This window comes from Chionomys nivalis, chromosome 20 (assembly GCF_950005125.1).
Source record: "Chionomys nivalis chromosome 20, mChiNiv1.1, whole genome shotgun sequence".
In the NCBI taxonomy this organism is placed as follows: Eukaryota; Metazoa; Chordata; class Mammalia; order Rodentia; family Cricetidae; genus Chionomys; species Chionomys nivalis.
The window spans coordinates 19,727,004-19,753,757 of record NC_080105.1 but is presented as its reverse complement, the minus strand read 5'-3'; the positions used below and the strand labels follow the sequence as shown (position 1 = coordinate 19,753,757).

Here is a 26,754-nt window from a genome sequence, read left to right as displayed (position 1 = left end):
GATAAGATGGATATCCACGTGGAGACAAGATGAAGTCATTGCAGGAAGACCAGAGTGTGCCCAGTCTGAACTCACTCTTGAATGCTTGATATTTGACAGGTAAATTGGGCTATTTCCTGGGATCTTAACAAACCTCACTGGGCTACTCATCTTTTAAAACTCAGTGAGAGGCAATTTTCCCTACTCTCTCCCTCTCTTCCCCTCTCCCTCCACTTCCTCCTTTCTTCCTCTTGCTTTCTTCTCCTCCCTCTCACACCTCCCTGAGTTTATTCATCTCAAATCCATACTATTTTCTCTGTATCCTTTAGTTTTTCACTTCAGTCTTCCTGAGTATTTAAACCCTCCCCAACCGCCACCCCCCCCCCCGCCCACTCACAAGCTCACTGCAGCAAGTATTTCCAATATAGAACAGGAACATTCTGCAGGTTCCGTGGCATTAGAAAAGAGTGGGAAGCAAAAGGATAGAGCCGAAGTGAATACAAAGATACTTTACAAGAATGTACTACGACTTAACTGAACAATGGAAGACAGATTCCTGCTATCATAGAGAATGTTTATTGAATAACTTGAAAAGATGCGGTTTTTTGAAAGAGGCAGAAGGTTCTTTCAGCTAAGGTGTGCTGTTGTTCGAGATGCTATGGAAACTAACGTTAAAGTATGATTTCTATTCTCAAGCTTTTACCGAAAGGACTGGATTTTGATGCGCTTAGGAACCAGAGCCCACGCATCCATCAGCCTGCAAAACCCTCAGCACCCGATGTTCTGCCCACCTGTCCATGCTATTGCTCTCTATAAATCCATCTCCCTCAGGGCTAATGAGCGCTGGTATCATGATGCTCCTCAACCTCCGGCAGCCAGATGCCAGAGGCAGCCACGTGTGGCAGTCTGGCACTGTCCGGAGCATGCTCAGTCGGGTCCGGAGCCACTTCTGCAGGTCCGAGCTCGGAGCTTCGGGGTCACAGGCAGTATTTTGCCGCTGGGTTTGCCAGTCACAGAGAAAGAGGCGGTCTGCGAGCGCTTAAACAGTCTCCTGTCTTTTTGACAGCTGTCCCTGACTCAGAGTGAAACACACCGGGTCTGACAGCTGGAGCCACTTAGGAGTGTTAATTTGCACAATCCACCTTTCCGTGTTTTCTCAGCAACCTATGACCAACGGGGTGTGTGTGTGTGTGTGTGGGGGGGGGGGGGACGTGAGGGGGTGGAATCAGAATTATTAAAAAAAAAAAAAACTGGTGTGGGGCGTGGCCAGATGGGGGCAGCAAAGAAAAGCCCAAGAGGAGCCTGGTTACTGCCCCAGAAACTGGCAAGCTCTTTAAAAGAAATGGGGTGTGGGTGTGTTTTGGGGGGGGGAGGGATTCACTAACACTGCAGGATTGTGCATAGAAAATAATACTGCAGGATTATGCATAGAAAACTTATGTAGGTGTTAAAAACATTTTTAGAGTACTTATTTTCCCCCACCAAAACAGCAACTTAACTCCTCGTTAGAGAGAACGTCGAAACTGCAAATAAACTTAAGGGGCAGTTTTATAAATCCCCCCCCCCGGAACCCCACCGCCCAGAAGCCGCCCGCAAACACCCCGCTGTGTCTTATCCACTACCCCCCACCCCGTCGCTTCCAGGCGTCCACTGTGCTTTAGGTGTGGCAGAGCAGCCTCCGGGAAGGCCCCCCCGGACACTTCAGCTGGCGACTGGGTACGTTAATTGGTGGGTGGGCTGGTTGCGGGTGGCCTCCAGGGTGGCGTTCGAAGACGCCCGCTCCTGCGTGTCCTCGGACGCCACTGCGACGCGCTGCTCAGGAAAGTTGCCGTGACAGCGCCTGCAGCGCCCTGCCCCCGGCAATTACCAGTCACGCTGCCGCAGCACCGCACCGTCTGGTGGAAGAGCTCGGGTAAGTCACCTCGGCTCGCACGAGCACGGCTGGTGGCCGCGCGGTCCCGCCCAGAGGCGGAGCTCGCCGAGCCCGGCGCTTCCCCGCCGACTGCGGGGCCCGCCCCTGGTGGGTGGAGCCCACCGCCCGCAGCGACCCGCCTCCGCCCTCGGCAGCCGCGAAAACCCGGTTCTGCAGCGCGCACCCCACCTCGGCGTCGCCGGGAGCCGCACTGGGCATGCTCGGCTCTTGCCGGCTCCGGCGCCCGTAGGTGGAAAGCTCCGATTCCCCGCGGCAGGGCTCGCAGCCCGCATCCAGAAGCAGCGCGGGCGGAGGAGGTTGGTACGCGCTGAGTGCTGCAGACCTATTCGGGTGGCCATGGCGAGCGGCGCACGGCGACCACCGGGGTGGCGCAGCGGTGTCAGGTCAGTGAGGGCACCGGGCGGGCGAGCCTGGGCGGTGAGGTACGGTAGGAGGGAGCCCCGCGCCGGGTTGGTGGTCAGCGGTCACCCGAGCTGCGCAACTTTCGGACGCCTGGGCTGGCGGAGGCTACGCCTGGAGGTGCCCTGCGGTCCCAGTTCGCGTCTGGTGGCAGGATGCTGGAAATACGTGCAGGGCGGGGACTGGTGGGTTGGGGACAGCCGAGTTCCAGGCTGGTGCCACAACCTTCTGAGTGAGGGCCAGGAGCGAGCTGTCTACAGCGCACTAACCCAGAGCCTCACGGATCTCCCGGGAGGAGGAGGACGCCTTCGCCGAGCTTTGGATCGTTCCGCGTCACGGTGCCTCAGTTTCCCCAGACAGAAAAGGGGGTGTACTGGCCTTTGCCCAGAAGGCGGCGTGGGGAGCCCGAGGGCGCCGCGTCCTGATGCTACAGGAGTCTGGGAGGCAGCGGGTGCTTAGAACCACCTCCTCCTCACTGGAGCTCTTGGAGTTTGTCGCATTTGACACCATAGCAAGTTGACACGGAATTGCCTCGTGGCCGGGAATGGGGAAACGTGCTTCTTTGGCTAAAAAGAGTAAATGTAGAGTCAATTCATTTTAAACTTGAGCGTTGCTTGCCTCCCTCACTAAAGTGGCCTGGAATTGCAAATTCCCAGGTTTATAAGCAAACTAGAAAAAAAGAAAAGAAAACGTTTGCAGGTGCTTTTAGCTGCTCACACTGCAGAAAATATTATGATTCCGTTGTGATTGTTTTGAACGACACTTGTTCAAAGTTTGCTTACTGCAGCGATCTTTATTTTACTCTGGCTTTATGTTAAAAACTTGGAAACAGCCCTGCAGAAACGCAGTGGTTTTTAAGTTTTCTCACTTCTTTTCTAGATGAAACACTTTTTTTTAAGTTGCTACTATACTCAGCGTAGTAAAATGTTCAAGATGAAATATGCAAGAGGAGAAAAGGAATTATTTTCAGTAGAGACTAAATTAGAGCAAGGTAGCTTGCAGACATTGGGCTAATACACAAAATGCCATCTGTACTCCCTCTGCAACTTTACTGTTTACCCCTACAGCTACCTATATACATGTATTAAAATATTTACAAGTTTGAGGAACCCAGCGCATGGATGGTTTATACTTCCTGGTTGTGTGCAATGCATCACGTTTAAAATCTGCCATGATTGCCTCATGTAGCTACACCTCATGCCATGAAGATGGAAATAGATAGACTGTCTCCTTAGCCTTGCTTTCCTGCATCATGGCAGGGGGCTGAGCCTCTGCTTACCGTATATGACTCTGGAGTTTCGTATAGATTAATGGGCCGCCAGGTGGTTCTAAAATTACCAAGTATTTTCAGTGCTGGGAAACACAGTGAAATGTAACCAAAGGCTGTTTATCCCAGGGCCCTGAACTTCACAAACTGGGTTCTCACAACCTTAACATTAACAAAACCAAAGGAATTAGTTTGGAAAGTGTTTTATTATTACTAATGATGAAAACCAACAAAGGGGGCTTTGTATTCAGAGACAAAAACAGGATAATCTCTCCTTCCTGCTTAGCCTCAGGTCCTTGACGCTCAGTTTCAGCACGTCTAGGTTTTAGAAGTGTTTGTGTTTCTGTGCCCGATTATTTTGCTAGTGACACTAGATATACGTAACAGACTGTTGGCTTTAAAAGTAGATCTCCCCACATTCACCTTAATTTATTCAACCCCCCCCCACACACACACACATACTTTGGCTTACAGTTAAGATGTTTAAAGCTATTTAAGCAATACAGTTACTGCTTAGTTTGTACTTTCAATAATTTTTTCAAGAACTTTCGAACACTTAAATACCAGGTGACTCCTGTTGTGACCAAATTGCTTTCAATCTCTAACCAATCCAGTTGGCTTTGCTAGGCGAGCGTGTCTGTATGAATTCAGGAAACTTGTGGATGGTAGCGCTTGCCTAACCTAGAATCCATCCTAGCGCTTGGGGTACAAGTTGTCTTTTCTAGCCAAACCCGGAGAACACTTACACAGTTTCCGTGGCCAATCACATTATAGTTAAAAATCAGCCTCAGCATTAAGGTGCCAAGATTGGTTTTGAATTTGCTGTGGTCTCTCCCTGGAATGGTTAAAAGAATAGGGATTGGTTGGTTGGTTATGTGCTCATAATTAATTAAAGGCTGACAAAGTCATTTAGCAGTTAGGCTATCCAAACAGAGGCTCTATAATGGATTGGTCTTGCCCCTGCTTCCCCACCTGAGGTCTCTTCCTGCATTAAAATAGCACATTAAATTTTCTTTCCCACAAACTTTTACGGTTAGGCTTCCGAAGCTGCAAGAATGAGTAAGACATCATGACTCACCGTCTAGTTGGAGTGATATTCCTGAAGACAAATCACTTAGAGTACAAAATACGTGTTGTGTGTGGGCCTGAGGAAGCAGGGGAAACTGACCTCCTTGGGTCTGGAGGAGGAAGTGGTGACTCTGCATAGCCTCTCAGGGAATACTGAGAGTGGCTTCAGAGCCTTCAAAGCAGAGAAATGGGTTCTCTATCCAGAAGGAACTTACTATGGTGGGCAGAAAAAAAAAAATGCCTCCATGCCTGACTATGAAGTGACTTTCTGGATGATGAAAAAGGAGCCTTGAGATGGGAAGACAATGCCGTACCTGTCCACATGGGCCCCACATCATCACAGGGCTTGCCCAGGCTAAGGAGGAACGCAGTGGAGTCTTGAGAAAGATTCCTTTGGCTGCTGTAGGCTTTGAAGATGAAAGGCCTCACAAGAGAGTGTGGGCAGCTGCAAAAGCAAGGATCCAGGTTCTTCCTTTACCAGAGCCTTGAATTTAGCCCATTAAGGAACAGTGTGCTGATTAGCGCCATTGTCAACATACCTAAGAGGGAAGAGCAATTTAAAGAGCTGCCCAGATCAGAGTGGCCTGTGGGCATGTCTGTGGGGCACTGTCCTTTATTGTTATTATTATTATTATTATTATTATTATATGTGTTATGTTATTAAGAAAGCCTTGCAAATTAAAAAATCAAACACCCAAGTTAACCAGAAGTCCATAAAATACATTCTATACCCAAAGTGTAAAATGTATTGGGAAGCTTCACACCTTCTGTTCCAAATGCCAATTCTAACTCTATAGAAAGGATAGACTTTGGTCTTGTTAAATTGGACATTTTTTTTTTATTACTACTTGATAGGAGGGCCCAGTCCACTGCGGGAGGCACTATTCCTCAGTCAGGAGGGCCTGAGCTGTTTGAAAAGCCAGCTGAGCATGAATCAGAGTGTAAGCCAGCAATAAAGCCAACAAGCAGGATTCCCCAGGGTTTCTACTTCAAGCTTCTGATTGAGTTCCTGCCCTGTGCGATGATAGACCATGGCCTGGAAGTCAGAGCCAAATAAACCCTTTCCTCCCCATGGTGCTTTCGGTCCGAATATCTTACCACAGAAACGGTACTAGAACATGTGGTGAATCTCCAAACCCAGAACAATCAGATAATGAGTGTTGTGTAAAGTTACTGAAACTGGTAATCTGTCATAGAAGCCATAGAAAGCTCACGCCTCCACACACGAGGAAGATTTGGTGTGATGAGAGAGCAGGCAGAGGCAGGGTAAAGGACATAAAGTGTTCTCTTCATAGTGATGACCTAAACTGCACACAAGGAGTTTGGGTTCTATCCCATAGTAGGTCAACAGCGGGAAATGAGCTGAGGATTTAAAAGAACAGTAGGAAATGGATAGTTTGTTGGCTGGTCTTAACTGCCAACTTGACTCAGTCTTGAGTAACCTCGGCTGAGTCTTAATACGGAATGATCTAGATCACAGTGCTCTCTGAGGATGTCTGAAGAGTCGTCTACAAGGTTAGTTGGTGGAAGAAGACACATCGCAGTGTGGGCGGCACCATTCCCTAGATAGGGGGCTCCGAACAGTATAAGAAAGGAGAAAGTTAGCTGAGAGCAAACCTTAATCTCCCTTTTCTCCTGACTCTGGGTGTTACTTGAGTCCCGTGCCTTGACTTCCCCAAAATGATAGATTGTAACTTGAGAGTGTAAGCTAAATAAACCCTTTCCCCTTCTCTGCTACTTTTTGCTGGCTGTTACAGCAACAGAAATGAAAGTCAAACAGAAAGGTTTCTGCCAGGTTTATTTTCCTTAAAGAGCCCCGTGTAACTATATCAGTTACCTTTCCTTGCTGTGATGAAACACCATGACCAAAAGTGACTTACGGAAGAAAGAGTTTATTTTGGCTTCGGTTCCAGAGTGAGGGTCCCTGATGGCAGAGGAGGAGTGGCATCTGGCAGCTGCAGCAGGAAGCTCACGTGCGCGCATGCTGCATCTTTATCCCTGCACAGGAAACAAAGAGTGAACTGTAGACGGGGCAGGGTTACAACTTCTCAAAGCCTTTCCCACTGGTGTGCATCATCCCCCCGCCCCCCCCCCCCCACAGCAGATCCAGCTTGAAACCATGTGTCCAAGTGCTCAAACCTATGTCTCAAGTCACCACCGTAGCAAAACCAAATTTCACAGGCCTGTTTGATGAAGTTGGAATCTATCTTGAGGTTGTCCGTGCCCATTCACGATCTCTGAAAATAACATCACTCCTGTGTGTATTTGTGCAATGGAGAGTTTTAAAAACTTTTATTCGCAACTCATTATAGCAGGTTATAGAAATGACAGCAGATAAACCAAGTGCCTTGTTAATTATAGCTCAGAGATGGCTCCGGTGTTAATTACACTTCTCGTGGCTCGAAACCAAACATCTGACAAAAGCAACTAGTGAGAGCGTGTTTCTTTTGGCTCCTAGTTTGAGAAGGTATAGTCCCTAAGGCGCGGGCGGCAGGATCAGGAGGCTGCCTGCTCCCATCTCAGTCAGGTAGGAAGCAGATTGGCCCAGAAGCAGAGCCTGGCAGTAGCCCCCATTCCTGGCCTCTCTCTGCACAAGTCACTCACTTCCACCAGCTAGATTTCTTAAAGGTCCCAGAACTGTCCAGAACAGTATCACCAGCTCTGGACCAAGTATTTAAAAAGATAAATCTGTGGGGTGATGTCTCATACTCAAGGCACAACCACTCCTTCACCTAGTATATCCCCTTCCCTTCCTCCCCCCACCTCCCCTTCTACCCTCGCCCTCATCCCCATGATTCCATACTCAGGAGATCTTGTCTTTTTCTACTTCCCATGTAGATTAGATCCATATATATCTCTCTTAGGGTCCTCAATGTTGCCTAGGTTCTCTGGGATTGTGAACTGTAGGCTGGTTTTTCTTTGCTTTATGTCTAAAAACCACCTATGAGTGAATACATATTATATTTGTTTTTTTTGAGTCTGGGTTACCTCACTCAATATGATGTTTTCTAGATCCTTACATTTGCCTAAAAATTTAAAGATGTCATTTTCCTCTGTGTAAATTTTTTTTCTCCATTGTGTAAATGTAGCACATTTTCCTTATCAGTTCTTCGGTCGAGGGGCATTTAGGTTATTTCCAGGTTCTGGCTGTGACAAACAATGCTGCTGTGAATGTAGTTGAGCACATGTCCTTGTGGTACGATTGAGCATCCTTTGGATATATATTCAAAAGTGGTATTACCGTGTCTTGAGGAGGTTGTTTCCTAATTTTCTGAAAAATTGCCATACTGATATCCAAAAGAGCTGTACCAGCTTGCATTCCCGCCAGCAATGCAGGAGTGTTCCCTTTACCCCACATCCTCTCCAGCATAAGTTGTCATCGGTGGTTTTGATCTTGGCCATTTTTACAGGTGTAAGATGGAATCTCAGAGTTGTTTTGATTTTCATTTCTCTGATGGCTAAGATTGTTGAGCATTTCCTTAAGTGTCTTTCAGCCATTTTAAATTTATCTGTTGAGCGTTCTCTGTTTAGGTCTGTACCTCCATTGTTTTATTGAATTATTTGTTCTTTTGATGACCAATTTCTTGAGTTCTTTGTAGATTTTGGAGATCAGCTCTTCGTCTGATGTGGGGTTGGTGAAGATCTTTTCCCAATCTGTAGGCTGCAGTTTTGTCTTGTTGACTGTGTCCTTTGCTTCACAGAAGCTTCTCAGTTTCAGGAGGTTCCATTTATTAATCGTTTCTCTCAGTGTCTGCGCTACTGGGGTTCTATTTAGGAAGTTCGGCCTAGTATATTCTGATTTTATGGTGGCATTTTTGGACTCAGCCTCATTGTTAAAGTAGGACCATCTGTACTTCATTTCTGCTCATTGCCTTCGTAACGACAGCCATTACTCTGCCATCTCAATACCGTGCACATTTGAGCAGGGAGTTGTGAAAACAGGTATTTGGGATCATTCGACTGAGAAATGATGGGATTTTTACATGGGCTGACTGCCCAGCTGGCAGTGGGCTTGTGCTGACTCATGCAGGGCTACCCTAGTCAGTCAGCCATGTTTGTCGTGGGCTTCCTGTTTGTAGGACGATGAGGACAGCTGCTAAGATGAGATCACAGAACGTCATGTTTATATATAAGAAATCCAGCTGTTCTTGCCAAATGTATCCAGTCTCTTTTCTGGACAAGGGCTCGATTCTTGCCCCATAAAAACCTGCAGTCTGGTTTGAGTCAGTATCTCTCTGTGCCTAGAAAATCTGAACTGGAGAAAGCTACTGTATTATTAGAAGAATGACTCAGAACTGCAAACAAACTGTATTTCAGGAAAAAAAATTGAGAAAAAACTACGTTATCAGACAGAGTAGAAGGTATGCCTTGGGCTATCAAAGTCTGTGTTGAAAACGACAGCAGTGGGGCTTTATTAGAATTTATCTTAATAAAAAGAACTGTACGTATGTATATTGTATAGGTTCCATTTATATGACTTAATATGGTTGTTGTATTGTTCTTACCCAAGTGTCCTTTTACGAAACTACAGTAATTCTTCTTTTCTATGGTGGGATCCTAGCTCAGAATAAACTTGTCAGTCAAAAGAGAAAGCAACCGGGGAGAGATTCTACAAAAAAGAAAGTGGTGTTTATTTGGGACTAACAGGGTGTTTCACTGGGAATATGCGCAGCCAAGTAAGCGATGAACATTTTCGTAGAGGCTGAAGCGGAGTGTGGGGGTTAAAACCACAGATGAGGAGGATTGCACCAGGTATTTGGAGGCCATAATCCTTGATCACAATTAATTACTCCCAAGAGTGGCTTCCGCCTAAAGTTCCAGAATTCTGGGTAAATGCCCTGTAGAAGTACTCTGGATTAGTTTTAGAAGTTTGTATGATAGGAGTTTTTGCGTAATCATGTGTTAAGAACCTGCCCCTTATGACTTCCTGGCTGTGTTCATTTTGCTAGGGTTCATCGAGCAACTCCATTTTGATTCTGAAGAACTTTATGTTTCTTTCCCGGACCGTACCCTCCTTTCAGAATCTTTTCTGAAATAATTAGTCTTGGGAATATTGTGCCCTTAGTGATGCCTTTCTTCTTTCAAGGTTTATTTATTTTAATTTCATGTGCATGAGTATTTTGCCTCCATGCATGCCTGTTTCATATGCATACTGCACCATAGGAGACTGGAAGAAAGGTGACATGTCTTCTGGAAGTGACCTTACAGAGAGGATTGTTAGTCACCATGTGGGTGCTGGGAACCCAACCCAGGTTCTCTAGAGCAAGTGCTCCTAACCATTGAGCCGTCTCTCTGTCTCTATACCTTTATTTTGTTTTTGCTCTTTCTCGGAGGGTTCGTCCTGTACGTTCTTGGGATTTCAGCCTTGCTCATCTGCTTTGTAAGCTGCTGTATTTCTGAGTAAAGGGTTTCCCTGTGACTACGTCAGTCAGTCACCATAGCCCACGGTTTCCACGTCAGCGTTTCAAGCCAACTGTTCTCAAGTATATCATGTATCCACCCATTAAACTGTGCATTCGTTTGACAAAAGTTTAAAGCCTGAAATTTCATCTAATGGAAAGATGAGTGTGTGCAAAAGGCAATCACATGAAATTACGGAGTTCGGGGTGAAGTTGGTGAGACACTAGTGTCTGGGGTCGTCCAGCCAAGATTTCCTAATGGGGTCTTTTCCGGGTGGATGGAGGAAGGAAGATAGCCTTGAAGGTAACAGAGGTGGAGGACTACAGAAGTCCGTGAGGGCTCGGGTGTGAGAGGTAAGAGGGAGGGAGGGAGGAGACTCCGGGAGACAGTAAAATGGGGGCATTGTAAAAAGCCACGGATTGAAGTGGGGGCATGACGAAAAGCCGTGTAGTGAAGTGGGGGCGTGATGAGTGGGGGCGTGACGAAAAGCCGCACTTGCTCTAGTCAAGAGTCAGATTCACTCTGTACAAAATAATACTTTGTTTGTTTGGGTTTTTGTTTGCTTGCTTGCAATACTAGGGATTCGAACCCCGGCCCAAGTGTGCACCAGGCAGATGCTCTAAGAACTAAACTGTACCCTCAGCCCCTGAAATAAATTTTAAATCAGATCTTTTAGAGTCAGCTCTTTACGGCAACAAGGCACGTGGGACAGATTACAGCAACAAGTAGAAGGCTCATGCGTGGGACTAGAAGCAAATCAAGGAGGAGGTGCCTGTTGGAGGTGATGATCACTAGGGCAGAAATGGGGTGGTGGCCAGATAACCAGGAGTGAGAGACTTGCTAGGACTCCGTGACTGTTCTTTACATCTGGGCAGGAAATAAAGGGAGGCGTTGCAAACAACTCCCATGCAATTAATCGGATTATCTGTGTCAGGCATTGCCTATATACACATGGAGGCACACCTGCTTGGTGTAACACTCTTGGGCTCTATTCCAGGACAGGGCTTGGCAGCTCCCGAGAGACTGGTTCCCGTCGTGCGTGTTTAAAACAGGAAGGGGAGGTAATGCCCACCCCCAAGACCATGTATATGAGCCTTACTTAACCATTGCAGGGCGCAGATGGTAATAGAGATATAAACGAAAGGAGTTTATTCCCTAGAACTTTGCCACTTCTAGCTGAGATTATCTGGGGCCTGTGGATGGGGCTGAGAGAATCTTAGTGTGGGTGGACTTCTCTAATTCAGCATCGAGAGGGCAGCTTTCGAGGGTGGGCTGTTACTCTGGACTCTGTGATCAGTGAAACGAGGAACCCTTCCTGGACAGATACTTGGTGTGCTCCTAGCCCTTTCCTTCCATTGAGGACTGGAGATTGTTGATGGTGAGAGGAGGAACAAAGGGGAAGGCTTTGTTTCTTGAAGAAATAAATGGGTTGAAGCAACAGGCTCCAGAACTATCCGTTGATGGGGCCCACCCAGCTCATACAGGGTCAGAATGGGGTGGCTGTACTTCAGAAGGTTCTCCTAAGTTTATTAAAGGGGTATCTCTCCCAGAAGACATAAAAGAACACGCGCACGCGCGCACACACACACACACACACACCTGTCCTTGCTGCACCTGCTTAAAACTAGCACGGACACTACTTGGGGCTGACTGATACCTTCTTTCCCAAAGGTCCAGTTCCTATGCAAGGAAGAAGGTAGACAGTTACCATGGGGAGGGATGCGCCCACAGCCACGGGGGACGGGGGTGGCAGGCGAGAGGCACACAGAATCCATCTTCTCTTGTCCTTAGCTCCCGGCTTTACCTATGGCATGCTTATAGGGTGACTTTGGGCAGTTTCAACGTCTAGAAACTGTGCAGTGCTCCTGCCTGTTGGCCACTGTGCCTCATCTCATGTTGTACATGTCTGTGCTGTTACAAACGCAAGCCCTGGGATGGCCAATCCTGCCAAGGCCAGGGTGGTTCTTGCCCTCGTTCTGCCTGGCTTCCTGCCGCTTCTGCTAGTAGCCCAATTTGGAAAGAAGGCCTGTGGCTGCTCTTCCTGTCGCTGTGTCTCTGTGTCTCTGTCATCCCTCTCTCTGTCCCTCCCTCCCCTCCCATCCCTGGGTGTTGTGTTAAGTTCTCTTTCTTTTTAATTCTTAACTTCAAGCTTTGGACAATCCTAGATGACTCCATCTCTGAGTGGAGCTGGCATTAGACTTCTCTAAAGTGACCAGTTTTTCTCTGGTTCAGTATCTTGAGACTCATTTCCAGAAAGCATTGGCCTTATGCCCATCTTTTGCTTTCATGGGGGTTCAGCATTTTTCCACGGACGGTTCGTCCACCGAGCTACTTTAGACTTCTGGGTTCCTCTTGCCTTTGACAGGCATCTCATCCCTACTTCTAGGCTGTGGGCAGTCACCTCCCTTTCTTTCACGGGAGTCTCGGGTTTTGCTTCCTAAGGAATGAACCATCAATCCCAAAGTCTTCCTTATCATTTCTCTTGAGAAGCTCTAGTGACCCTTTTATTAAACCATATTTTTGGAGTGTACCCCAACATTCCAGAGTTCTTGGGGTGGCACTCATAAGATACAGTAGATGAGCTTTGTGTAAACATACCACCACACGGGCTTAGATTCATTGCCATGACAACTTACTGCAGCCCTCACTTTTCACAGTGAAGCCAGCATTCCTACTAAGGAACTGTGCTGCCTCCTTTATTCATTCTCCTGGTCCTGGTCATGCCCAGGGACTATTCTGTGACCTCTCCAGTTTGCCCCCCCCCCACATGTATTTCTATGCCATGTATCGCTCTATGTGCTAAGCACCTCTTAGGTAAAGACCAGGTCCTGAACCATTCCTGCTCCCTAGTGCAATTGGTATTCAACCGATACTACTAGCTTTATAAATACATTGTTCAGTTAGCTGATGGGATCAGCTCTTTGCTGCTTTTATCACTTAGCTATAGACCTGACTGCCTGGATGAGAAATCACTGCAAATACGTTCTGGGACTCTAGGTCTTTTGCTCATCATGGCAGGGAGAAACTCTGTATGGAAACCAGAGTGTTCCTATTTCCAACTGCTTGTCTTAAAGTTACAGATGACTGTGAGCTGCCATTTGGGTGCTGAGAATCAAAGCCTGTCCTCTGGAAGAGTAGACACTGCTCTTAACCACTGGGCTATCTCAACTAGCTGTGAACTGATTGTGTTTGTTTCTACCAGTTTGATGACTGTCACAATGGAAGGCATGCAGGCTTGGTGGGGAAATGATCTTAATCTTGTATAATTAAGTCAACTAGAAAATGGTTCAGATCTAGCCCAACTTCTGAAAAGTGTTATTCGTTTGCTCCAAATCTTTGCAATAATGATTACTTAAAAATGTATTCCATATATTAAAATTAAATGAAAACTTTTGGATAGCTCACCTAAGCTGAGGTGTGTCTTCGCTGATTGCTGTGTGCAGGTTGCAAGAGCCATGGGTTGGGAATCTGAGGGAGTGAGTACAGCAAGAGGCTCCCTGGGTGCAGACTTGCAGTGTGGCATTGCTTCTTCCAGGGTCACATGGGCAGGATCACACAGGCCTGCCCCATCGCAGAGTGCATGGGAGGGGGGAGTTTCTAATGTCTGAGCGTGAGTGTCTTAGAAGCCATAAATGTTAAGTGATTATAAGAAAACTGGGAATCAGCCTACCTCAGGACCCAGCAATACCACTCTTGGGCATATACATACACAAAGGATGCTTAATCATACTACAAGGACATTTGTTCAGTTATGTTCATAGCAGCATTATTTGTAATAGCCAGCCTAGAAACAACCTAGATACCCCTCAAATGAAGAATGGATAAAGAAAATGTGGTACATTTGCACAATGGAGTACTACTCAGCAGTAAAAGACAATGGCATCTTGAAATTTGCATACAAATGGGATAGGACTAGAAAAAAAAACATTCTGAGTGAGGTAGCCCAGACCTAGAAAGATGAACATGATGTGTACTCGCTCATAACTAGATACTAGCTGTAAAGCAAAGGATAGTGAGCCTACACTCCACAATATGCTAAAGAAGCTAAGTAACAAGAACCTTCATGGAGCAATTGATGGAAACAGAGGCAGAGACCACAGCGGAGCACTCAAAGTCCAGTTGAAGAGTGGGAGGCATGAGAATATGAGCAAAGGGGTCAAGATCATGGTGGGAACACCCACTGAAACAGTTTACCTGAGCTAATGGGAGCTCACCAACTCCAGCTGGACAGGGAAGGAACAAGCATAGGACCAAACTGGACCCTCTGAATGTGGCTGGGACAGACTGAGGAGCCCCTGGCAGTGGCAACAGGATTTGTCCCTGCTGCTTGTCCTGACCTTTTGGAACCCATTCTCTTTGGATGAATACCTTGCTCAACCTGGATATAGTATGGAGGGCCTTGGTCCTTCCTCAAAGCAAAGTGCCTTACCCTCTCTGAGGAGAGGATGGGGGGTGGGGGAGGAGAGGAGGGAGTGGGAACTGAAATTGGTTTGTAAAATGAAAAAAAATATAGTTTGTATATAAAATGAAAAAAAGTTTGTTTTCTTTTTAAAAATAAAATAAAGGAAGTTATTGTCACAGTCTTAGAATTAAGTCATGGGGAGTTTGAATCACAGAACCCCTCTGCTCTGTGCCATGGAGGTCTGGTTGTTAGCAGGAGTGCCTGAACCACTTCACCTGTGGAATGCTGGTTATGCAACTCCACTCTGTGTAATGGGCAGGTAAACCAGGAAAGAGGAAACGCTGTTTAGCTATCCTCTCCAGTTATTGAGTGCATGTTTCTCAAGTGGGCAAACTCTTACTCCAATGAAAAACAGAGCCTTAGTTGGTCAGTATCCCGGCTGTGGATTTGAATGGCTTTAATGAATTACTTGGAGGCACAGAGAGTGAAGGGTGCTTGGATATTTGGGAATACAAATTAAGAATATATATTCCAGGCCCAGAAAGACGCTCCCATAATCACTGAGGCGCAGTCCTTACTCTTAACTCTTTTAGAAGAGAGATTGGAGGCCTTAGCTACACCTTGAAAGATGGTCCCTGCTGACCTTGTGGCTAGTCCCAGTAAGGATAAGAGTTACTTCACAAAGAGGGTTTGGGGACTGTCCCCCGTGTCTTCTGTGTACTCAGAAAGTTCTGTTCCCAAAGGAGAAATGCTATCGTATGCCTTAGGGCACACCAACAGTTCACCCTTCAAGGGCTCATGGTCACAATTGGACCTACTGATACTGGGATGAGGCCTTTTTCCCTTTGTAAGGAACGAAGGGTTGATTGGGGTGCACAGGTCAAGGGGACAGACTGTAGGGGCATGGGGTGCACAGGTCAAGGGGACGGACTGTAGGGGCAGGAGTGTGAGAAGCAGTCAGATAGCAGGGAGATGAACACTGGTGCTCAACGACCTTTCTCGTTCCCAGCCCATGCGACGGCACAGCCCACATCCAACGTAGAATCTTCCTTTCTCCAATAAGCCTTTCTAGAAACATGCTGTTAATATCGGGGTATGTGTTTCTATGGTGATTCCAAACCAAATCAAGTTGACACTGAAGATTAACCATGGGATAGGATTTGTTTAAATCTGTGTGCTAGCAATTCCCTTGTTCTTTCTCTCGTCTCTCCGCTCCTTCCAGTTTCTTCCCTCAGCCAGCCCCAGCCCTGATTTTTGTGCTTAGAGAATTGTAGAATTGGGGAGGACCTAGGAGACAGGTCTGCAACTCGGGGATGCTGGATGACTCCGACGTGTAACCTAGTGAGTCGTGCAAGCAGAGAACTGAGCCAATATCACCATCCCAGCCTGTGGACCATAATCCTAAAATTCTAAAGTGGTTTTCTCGTCACACCTCCCTAAGACTTCTGTTCTCCAGTTAACTTCAGAAACCCTGTCTGCCCTTTGCCTTTTATAAGCTCAGCTCTGTGGCTCCCGGAAGGTCCCCAGCATGTCCTTCATTCTGGCTATAGCCTGGAATACAGTCCATGCCCTGGTGGGAGTTATTCTTTTCTTTATTGGGCGCTGCTAATATCCCGAGGCTCATAATGAGTTTGATAGTTTTATTACAGGCTGTGCCCTTGGAAAATAACCAGTCACCTTCTATAAGGGTGCGTGGGAAACTGCTCTCCCAACTCCAGGGCAGCGAGTTAATTGCATTTAGCCAGTTGGGAAGCCGTGTGTGCACAAAGCCTCATTCACGGTGCAGGCCTCAAGAGTTTATGGAGTATCTGGAACCAGCAAGAAAATGTGAGCTCAAAATTGGATCTGATTCGTCATTAAGAAAGTGCATTGAGAATGTTATTCCCTGGGCTGGAAAGATGGCTCACAGTTAAAAGCCTTGTCGAGCATACTGGATGGCCCGAGTCTGGTCCCCAATCTGAATTTCATCTCTGGATCCCACCAATGGAAAGAGAGAACCAGAGCCTAAAGGTTGTGTTCAGACCTCTATGCCCATTACATATGGTATTATAGACATACCATGATACTCATGTACACACACACATAAAATCATAATAATTTTTTTAAAGATGGGGCTGGAAAGATGGCTCAGTGGTTAAGAGTACTCACTGCCCTTGCAGAGGGACCAAGGTAACCAGGTTTGGTTCCCAGCACCCACATCAGGTGATACACAACCTATTTAACTCCAGTTCCAGGAGATCTGACGCCCCTTCTGGCCTCCGTCAACCCCAGCACACACATGATGCATTTACATTCATGCAGGCACTTACGCTTGTACATCAAATAAAAATAATTAAATCTTTTTTTAAAAGAATATCCTATCACTCCCTGGCTTATAGACCTCTAAGACTATACAGAGACATAAGCGCAGTGCTGGCCACTCAGCTTGTAGACAGTTAGCTAGGAGTATATTCCAGTAAAACTTCTCCATATTCTATGGGATCCTCTGAGCATTTTTCCTAGGCCTAGGGAGAGTTCTGACCCATTGATGGATCCAGGGTTGTAGATCCTGGTGGTTCCCGCTGGCTTTAATCTGGCTTGAGGAGACTCCAAATCAATTGTTGAGAAATGGGCTTGAGATAGGTGACAAGCAAGAATTCAAAGCTGGCATAAAAAAAAAAAAATAGTGTAGATTATCCAGTTAACATAAAAAATTCCTGGGAGGAGCTAGGGAGATGATTCAGGCATGAAGTGCTTGCTGCACATGCTGAACACCAGGCTTGGAGCCACAGCACTGATGAAGAAAGTTGGGTGTGCTGGTGTGAGCCTGTAAGTCATCTCAGCATTGAATAACAGTGGCAGGCAGATGTCAGTCAGCCATCCTAGCCAACGGGTGAGCCTCAGGTTTGCTGAAAGACCCTGTCTCAGATTTAAGGCAGAGACACTCATTGTCAACCTAGGGCCTCCACATGAGCAAGGGGGGTGTGCACATATACGTAGGCATACGTACACATAGGTATACACTCCATAGAAAATATTGGGACTAGAAGGTTTGAATCTTCGTGTGTGTGTGTGATGTGAGTAGGGAAGATGTTTAGTTTTTGTCTTTAAGGGTAGAATTCTGGGGAAACATATTCTAATGTTGAAAGCGCCAAAGACAGAAAGCAACGAGGAGTGTGCTTCTAACCCAACCTTAGCTTGACTATGGACTCTAGCAGGGATGACTTAAGAGCTAAATGAAAAATTCCAAAATAAGGATCCTAGTCGACCTTACCATCTTTTTTTCTTTTTGGTCTTTTCTCTTTTTTTTTTTTTTTTGAGACAAAGTGTCTGACTGTGTAGCCCAGGCTAGCCTCAAAGTCACAGCAATCCTTCTGCCTAGCCTCCAGAGCGGCAGCATTACAAGTGTATGCTACCACACCTAGCTATCTCCATGAGAACTTGAAAACTCTGAAGCATCATATATTTGGGACAATACTGTGGCTCGAAGGCATGGCAAATCTTTCTCGTTTGTTTCCTGTCCCCGGGTGTTTTCCCTGTCTTCGTGTATCTAAGGAAGGTTCCCTGTGTGCGGTTAGGTTTAAGTTCATTGAGGCCCAAACTGTTTTGGCCCATTGCTTTAGAAGGAGAGCTAGGGGGAGTTAAATATTTGTTGTCACGATGGTCAGCTGTTCTGAAGGACACACCTATGGTTACAATCTTCACTGCATGACCCAACCACCGGAACAACTAAGCACTGCGACAAGAGGGTCCAGCGGGCATTGTCTAGGCAGGCGCGGCCACAGGCTCCTTATTTTGGTTCTGAGCCACTAATCCTGGACTGCTGTATTCTCTTGGACTCTCTTTCTTATCTTGTATAAAGAGAAACCTTTATGAACAATGTCTAAGGTTTTCCAGCACTAGTGTTTTAGGTCTGTAACAGATTCATACAGTAGACCTCTTTTTAGCTTGTTTAATAGTTATATCTCCAGAGAAAGGAAAACCTTAATATTATTTGTCTTTCTCTATACTGCTTTGGTTTTTGTTTCTGTCTTTTTTTCCTCTCTCTCTCTCTCTCTCTCTCTCTCTCTCTCTCTCTCTCTGTCTCTCTCTCTCTGTCTCTGTCTCTCTCTTTAAAAGACTGTAGTAACAAATCTCTAGAATACATCCTTTCCAATGATCAAACTTAACAAGTATTTGTAATTAATAGGTTGTCAACAGTGTCTTTCCGGTGCTTTAAATGAACTTTTTAGATGCTGTCATGCCCCAGGCAAGGCAATGTTTTTAACCCCAGTCCGTGAGGCAAAGCGTCCCACAGCCCAACCTGGTCTCAGACTCACTATGAGGTTGAGGAGGAACTTTGAACTTGTGATCCTCTTGCCTCCACCTTCTGAGTTCTGGTACTGTAGGTATACATCACTGAGCTCAGTTTATCCGGTGCTTCAGATAAAACCCAGGCCTCACTGCATGCTAAGCAAACGCTCTACCAACTGAGCCATATCTCCAGCCCCTGTAACATACTTATTTGTACTCAGAACAACAGACTTTGTAGGGAAGACATGATAAAAAAATCCATGAATGGTTTCTTAGCATTCTTATACCATCAAAAATTACAGTGTGCGAGTGGTAGATAGGGTCCTATAGCTAATTTTTAAGTTGGAAAAGCCAGGATTTCAAACAGATCATTTTTGAAAAATATGGTAAATATTTTAATATTGTAAAATATTAACAAAGCATAAAGTTCTTTGGAGGACTGCATGTTGGTGTGGTTGCTGGAGTACGGAGGGGAACTTCTGAAGCGGGTGCTCTCTCTTGTGTATTGTGCTTGTTTGCCGCAGTCCAGTATGTCAGGACATGCACTGTGCTCTGCCCAGTGAGTAGCTAGAAATTAAGTCCAAGGTGTATGCGTAGTATCTGGAGTCCCCCGACCCCATCTTTCTCTTTGTAGGGATCAATCACAGCCTCCTCTTCTCTTCTGAAGATACGCAGCCATGTATCTTGGTTTATGAAATTTTGTCCCTTTGGACGCTGTCGCTCTTGCTTGTCCTTGAAACATCTATCAGAGCCAGGAAACCAGTGGAGCTAGAAGGAGAAATGAGGGAACCAGGCCAGAACTACCATAGACTTTCCTGGGCTATTTCTAGCAGAGAGTGGATAGCACTACCCCAAAGAGTGTTAGTGGAAATCCGTAATTTTTGTCTTCACCTGTGTTCTACCAACAGCACCGATTTTGGCAAACAATATACCTAAGAGAGTTTCTTTGTAGACACCGCTGTTGAGCCATTACTTTGACCTGCAATCAGTTAGTCTTTAAATCCTGTGCGTTCTAATCTTTGTGCTCTTTCCGATTTGCCAACCCCTTTCTTGTTCTTTTGCTTCTTGTTCAGGCTCTGACTCTTCCTTCTGTCTTTGGGCACTGTTGCAGTCTCCTAGCAACCTCTGCATCAGCCGCCCCCGAGTCCTGATCAGGGTGACCTTTGTCAACAAGGAGAGTACCCATGTCTTCAGCATTCCATACCACCGCCCTCGCCATCTGGACAAACCTGCCTTTCCATTCCCCTCCCCGGTGCATGCGTGCAAACTTGTCAGGCATGTGTCTTCAACCAGAGGATATCTCTGAAGTTCACGCATCACCTGTGCACCAGTGAAAACAGTGGCGACACAGTTGAGACAAAACCCCATTGTGAAACCAAACAGTTCGCTCGTCCCCATTGATGGAAAGGTGCCAGCAATAATACTGCCAAGAAAAAAAAATAATGTATATTCATTTAGTTTAAAACACTCTTAATAAGAGGCCCTTTTCTCCCAAGTCCATAAATACTTCAGCTATAGTCCTGCAGGCTATAGGTGGAGAAGAGAGAAGCAGGGTTCAACAGAGCATCTTATTAAATACTTACACACCAAATACAAGTGTTGGGAAATAGGGAAAAGGCAAATTAAGGAAAGAATATTTGATGTTTGCTACACATTTTCTCTTTCTCCCTGTTTATGGAAAATAAAGTGTCCTATGAAAGTTTTCCCAAAGGCCACGAGCGAACACATGGAGCTTAACAATTCCCCCACTGTAGCTTTTGTTAAGCCCAGTCTTTGAAATCTGTGTTCTTTGTTCTTGCATTTTGAAGGACTGCATTTTAAGCTGCTGGAGATTACAGCACTGACATTTACGCTTGGCTGCCAGAATTGTCTTTTACAAAGTTAGAGTGCTATTAACTAAACTTTTAATGTTGCTGTCAGATCCCGGTCTGATAGGCTCTTATTTTAAAAATTCAGTCGGAGGTTATTCCTCTTACTTCAGTCATGTGAGATTGTCTGCGCTCTGGGCCGTGCATTGTCGTGTGCTCATTAACAATTGGATCCCACAGAAGTGTAGCTCTGCAAGGCAAGTGTGTAAATGTGATTCCTGGTGCCTTGGCGACCCTATAGGTGTGTGTGTGACATTTCCTTAATGAGAAAGAGAAAAGAACGAGACGTGACAGGAAGACAGGAAGAGTGCCTCGAGTCCCTTGCACGGGGTGGATGCCTTGGGGACACTAGAAGCCTGGGACGTGCCACAAGGGCAAGGTGGGAGGTGGCAGAGCTCTGGAAAACATTCAGCGAGCATGACCTACTTGCATCTGTCCAGCTAGCCAGTGCCCGCTCTACCCACTCAGTCATCAGCCCATACAACCTAGAAGCAGCTCTCTCCAGCTAGACTATGGCATATATGGCCTTGGATTTATTTGGTTTATGGTACTGTCCATCCCCTATGTCCCTGGCAGTGTGTTCACCACTTAATAGATGCCATGTTAATGTGATATAAAGAAGCTGTACGGGAAAGAGCATGGCTTGCAGTAGAGGGTCCCTAAAATGCTTACTAATTATTGTCCATCAAGCTGGTGTGCTTTTTTTTTCTTCGCCAAACTAAATTTATTTTCATGATTATTTCTTTGAGTAAAAATCTTTCGTGCGGTCTTTGAATTATATCATATGCCCCTTAGTAACCTTACAGTGAGCGAGGAAAGGGGTAATAAGGGAGTTTTGGCAGATTGCTAGCTAAAACTCCCACATTAAAATACATGTCATTGTGTTAGGGCATCTCAGAGACCCTGAGGACCCAGGTGCAGAAGTCACCATGTATTAAGCCGCAGTACCTACTGAGACTATTAGAATAGCACCACAGTGCCCTAGTGCAGACAGTGCGTTTGCGTGTGCGATGCCAGCAAGACCAGCCTCTGTTTGAAAACCACTCTTGGCTTGCACATGAATTTTTTAATGCATTTTTATTGTTTCCTCCCTAATTGTAATATGTAATGGTTTGCTAGTTGTGAAAGTGCTATGGTTTGTTTCCCCTTGTATTTTTTAAGTCTGTCTCCCATATTGTCTTGCCCTTGGTCTAAGGGCATTACTCTGACCCAGTCATCAGGAAGTAAAAAATGAGAGAATCCAGCTTTTTCTCTCTGTCTGTTCATTCCAGGGTGATACCCAAAGAGGTAGCCTTCCTGTTCTCAGACTGGGGTGCCTACAAAGGACCCAGGACTAGAAGCCACTGCAGTGGCTTCCCGTCACAGGGTGACAATCAATATGGCATTAAGCTACCAAGCTACATTCTCTACATAGCATAACTTAAAAGGAGGCTTAAGAAGCCTGGCTGCAGTAAAGAGAGCATTGTATGCGGACCAGTCCTTCTTGTTTATCAAGTCATGCTATATGCAAGTGCTCAGCGTACTTAGAGTTCTCTTGTGCTGAGTAAGTACTTGTCCCCAAAACTACACAGCCAATAAAAGTAGATAGAAACAGGGCCCTACCCTATCCTGTCTACAACCTGAAGCCCTGCTCCTAGCTGAAGCCTTGCTTCTAGCCACTGTTCTATACTAAACACATCTACATAAAAGCACCCTGAGGAAAGGAAACCACAAGTTCAGCCAAGTGATGAAGGCCATTTCTAGAGTCCCAACAAGGGCTATAGTGCCTCGCAGCTTGTGCTATCTGCCTTGGCCATAAGGTTTGGGCTGGCTGGGGAGTGTGCCTGCTGTGCTGAGAAAAGGAAGACCTGAGAATCTCAAGGAAGCTGTGGAGGAAGCTCTTTTCTGTCTTCTGGGGAGAAGACATGACCTAATGACAACTCTTTGGGTTGATTGTGTCTGAGACGAGTGTCATAATCCCTGCCCTCCATTCCTTCCCCAGGCAAATCTTCTGAGCGTCCTATGTGTCAGATGGTATCGTCAGTACAGTAGAGACGTAAGGATAAGATCTCAACATCAGTGGAGCAGAATAAGAAGCTTCGAGATAGACCCACCCACATATGACAGCCTTTGACAGGAAGACAAGGCAATCCATTGGAGGGAAGCTAGTCTTGTTTTACAGATGTTGCTAAAACAACTGGACATGGTATGGGGAAATGACCCTTAACCCATTGAAGCTGTGCTCAGAAATACTAGACTGGATCATAGAACACTAAAACTGGGAAACGTAATAAGGAACTTTGGGTGGAAAAAGCATTTTAATCTTGTTTATTATGACAGTTGCATAGATGCATCAAGTATAAACCTCAAGTGGGGAAGGATTAATGTGTGTGAATTATACTACAGCGAGCTGAATTGTTTTCAATTCCTTTGCATAGTGTTCGCTGTGAACATTAACTAGGCTGCAGGCTCCTCATTCTGACCTGCAGAGCCCATCAGCAGTCGTGGCCTTCCTTACCCTCTCCCATCCTGCAGCACCCACTCCTATGTTGCTTCCTCATCCAGGAGCCCCTGCCTTTGGTGTTGCCTTTATCCAGAGTTTTCGTCCCTGGACCTTGGCGTTGGTGGTCCTGGCTCAGTCCTCCCTAACTGCCTAACTCAGGACCAGGCCCATCACAGTGTGTTTTCCTAAGCATGTGCCATGCAATCACATTTTCACACGTCCTTACTCGTTTTCTTTTTCCCCGCGAGACTGTAAGCCCCACTCATCAGAAGCCACCTTTGTGGTCCACTTTTGTATCTCCAAGACTGAGAGTGGAGTCTGCCTATAGCACATGTTCAAAAATATTTTTGAATGCATAAAAGAGCTAGAAATTGAGATATAGTGGCATGGGGTGAAGAGAAACATGACAAGGAAGGACGCTGAGTGATTGGGCTATGGGAAACTGTTCTCTGTGGAAGGCTATAGAGACTGGACAGGGAGCTACAGAATGAACTCAGGTTGGTCATGAAGAAGACGGCTATACTACTTCTGACAAAATGATAGTGAAGTTGGAGTTGATTCTCACTGCCGCTCGGTGAGAAGTGGCAAGGATGAAGAAGATACGGCCAATATATTTAATTGCATTTTTTGTTTTTTAATGAATTTATTTATTCTTATTAGTTCTTTGGAATTTTCATGTAATATGTTTTGTTCATATTTTCCCTCCCCAAACCCTCCCAGATGCCTGCCTTCCTGCCCACCAAACTTTATTCTCATTTTTTTCTTAAAAACCATCAAGTTCGATTTGTGCTGTTATATAGTCTTGGATATGGAACCCACCCATTTGAATATGGCCACTCCCATTTTTAAGTTTTCAATCTTTTTCTTGAGAATTTCACGTAGCAGTATACTGTGTTTTTATCATTTACATCTCTCCCCCCCCATCAAAGTCCCTCTCACAGTGAACTGCTCTCAGATTTGCTGCCTCTTCTTCTAGAATTATTATTGCTACCTACTTGTAAACAATCTACTGAATCTATTGAGTTTGTTGTATATGCATGTGTTTAGAGCCAACCACTGGGGACTAGGTAACCTTCAACAATATCCTGACTCCATTGAGTATTGCTATAAGCCCATATGTTTAGGGCCAACCACTGGGGACTAGATAACCAACCAGGGGATTAGTCCCTGGAGAAAACAAGTTCTGCCTCTCTCAACAGCTGTTGATTGATGTAGTTCTTCATCTAGGGGTGGGGCCTCATGAAATTTCCTTCATCCTTATTGTCATGCCTACTGGTGGGATCATCTTGTAGGCAACCATGTGTTGAGATTTTGTGGGTGCAGCTTCCCTGGCATATCAGGAAGACACGATCTCACATTATACATCCTGGTTCTCTGGATCACATAATCTTTCCACCCCTCCTTCCACCATGTTCTGGAGCCTTTGGTTTAGCAATTGTGGTATCCATAGGCAGATTTGGGGTGGATCGCTTGTGTTGTGCATTTTTACCAGTTAGTGGATCTCTATAGGAGCCTCAGTCTGCTGCCAAAAGAAGCTTCTTTGTTGAGGGGTCGGAGTTCCACTTATCTTTGGGTGTAAGTCTTTAGAATATAGTTAAAAGTTACAGTGATGTAGGATAATGGCAGTAGTAGATGGTCCACTAGGGTCTGTGACATCTCCAGCCGTGTTTAAGTGGTAGGTATGCAGTACCAGGTTTAAGTTTGATCATAATGAGTAGGCCTTAATTCAAATTAGACAGCTGTTTGATACTTCTAAGATGCGAATGCCACTGTCGCACCATTAGGAATATCTTGCTGGGACAGTCGCTGTGGTTTTGTGGTTCTTTTTATTTATCTATTTTTTGAGACAGGGTCTCTCTGTATAGCCTTGACTGTCCTAGAACTACTCTGTTGACTAGATTGGCCTTGAACTCACAGAGATCCACCTGCCTCTGTCTCCCAAGTACTGGGATTAAAGGCACCACGGCCCAGCTATCACCGTGGTTCTTGAAGTGAAATCAATAGAATGTATCTACTTGTGCTCCTGGAAATGAGAATACACGTTCAGACCTTCACAGATGATGGGGCCCTGAACAAATATAATGGATCCAAGAAATCAATATACTTATATTTTAAGTATAAGGATGTGTTTGCTTCTGTAATGTTAATCTGAAGTGTCTACAGAATATCCAGCCAAAGATATCTAGTAGGAAGTTGACCACACTGACCAGAAACTCAGGAAAGGGGACTAAAGAAATGACTTTGGACACAGTAGGGTTTGGGCAGGAATAAAAGCATTAGATGAAAGTGTACAAAGGGCTGTTCATTAAAGAAAGAAAAGAGAAAGGGGGGGAATGCTAGTGATGAACCCTAGGAATTAACTAGATTTTAAGAAGTGAGAAGAGCATGGCAGTGGTGTCGGGTGGTAGCTCATGTCTGTAGTTCAAGCACTGGGCATGCAGAAGTAGGACTGAGAGTTCAGAGCCATTCTGGGTTATATAGTAAGGATCCATCTGAAAAAAAAAATTAAAGCATTCCATAATAGCTAAATGTGCAAATCATGGAAAGAAGCTTTGGAGAAAGAATCATTAATCATACCAATTGTCACAATTGTTTGGGTAGAGGAAGATAACCACTTGGCAACAAGGAGTGATTGGTGGTCTTAACAAGAGCTACTTCAAGAAAGAGCAAGTAAAATATAGAAAATGATAATATGGTAAGGATGTGGCATGTAAGGATCTGAGCATAAGATACAAGATGTTTTCCAGAAGGCAGAACAATAGACAGCCGGGATTTAGGACATCAAGCACTGGTAGAAAAAATATGGTCTCTGCTGTCTTAAGATTAGAATATCAATGGGCGAAGACACTTGATTCTCAAGCTGATGATGTCATAAGCACTATGGAAGGATAATACTGAACCAAGTGAGTGCAGGTAAACAGACTGCCAGATGTCACCATTGCCTGGCAAGAGTTAGAGATCTTTCCTTCATTATCATAGTAATTATATAGTCGAGCAATTCTTCCCAGCAGTCTGTCTCCTGGGTGCAGGCAGACATAAGAATGACACACAGTTGGCTTGATCAAGGTCACCTACGTGTCGAATTAATGTGTCAGGAGGACAAGGAGAGAAGACATTGCAGACTGTGGTCTGTATGGTTGGGTCTCAATGAAACATGAGTAAAACGTAAAAGTCATATATGTGGAGAGACTGAGAAAAAAACAAGGGCCAGAAAGCCCCATGAGAATCGAAAAGCATCCGCAAGCATGGTAGACTGGAGCTAACGGTGGTTTATCCAGAACCCGAAAATTACTCAGAACTCCAGAATTTAGAATTTGGACACTGGGTGTGGCTGGAAAAGTAGTGGCTAAAGGAGCAAGTTAGACCTTAGACACGGAGGAGCCCGCCATGTCACCCTGCCCATCCTGACGATGTTACTCAGCCTGGGGAAGGCAAAGGAAGATCGAAACCAGGGAATTCTGTGAGTGGCTGTTAGTGAGCAGGTAGCAGAGGCACGGATGCAGGGCGGAGAGTGCAGTCAATTCTGGGATGGGGAGCCTGGCTGAAGTATAGAAGCTCTAATGAGGAATTAGGAGAACAGTGGATTGTTTCTGAGGAAGTTCTTCCTAATGCTTGCAGAGTCCGAGCTGGGACCAGCTAAGTACCCTAGAAGACATGAGCTTTGAGAAGGAAGAAGGAACCCAT

The 26,754-nt window shown here is 45.6% G+C and overlaps 1 protein-coding gene across 2 annotated transcripts in view; it reads left to right on the top strand.

Annotated features, from left to right (window-relative positions):
• The first annotated feature begins 2,081 nt into the window (after positions 1-2,081).
• Mfap3l (microfibril associated protein 3 like) overlaps positions 2,082-26,754 on the top strand; it is a 46,575-nt gene continuing 21,902 nt past the window's right edge. For both annotated transcript variants that reach the window (XM_057752642.1, XM_057752641.1), the window contains exon 1: positions 2,082-2,295. The gene's annotated coding sequence lies outside the window, so the exon portion shown is untranslated. The remainder of the gene's footprint in view (positions 2,296-26,754) is intronic.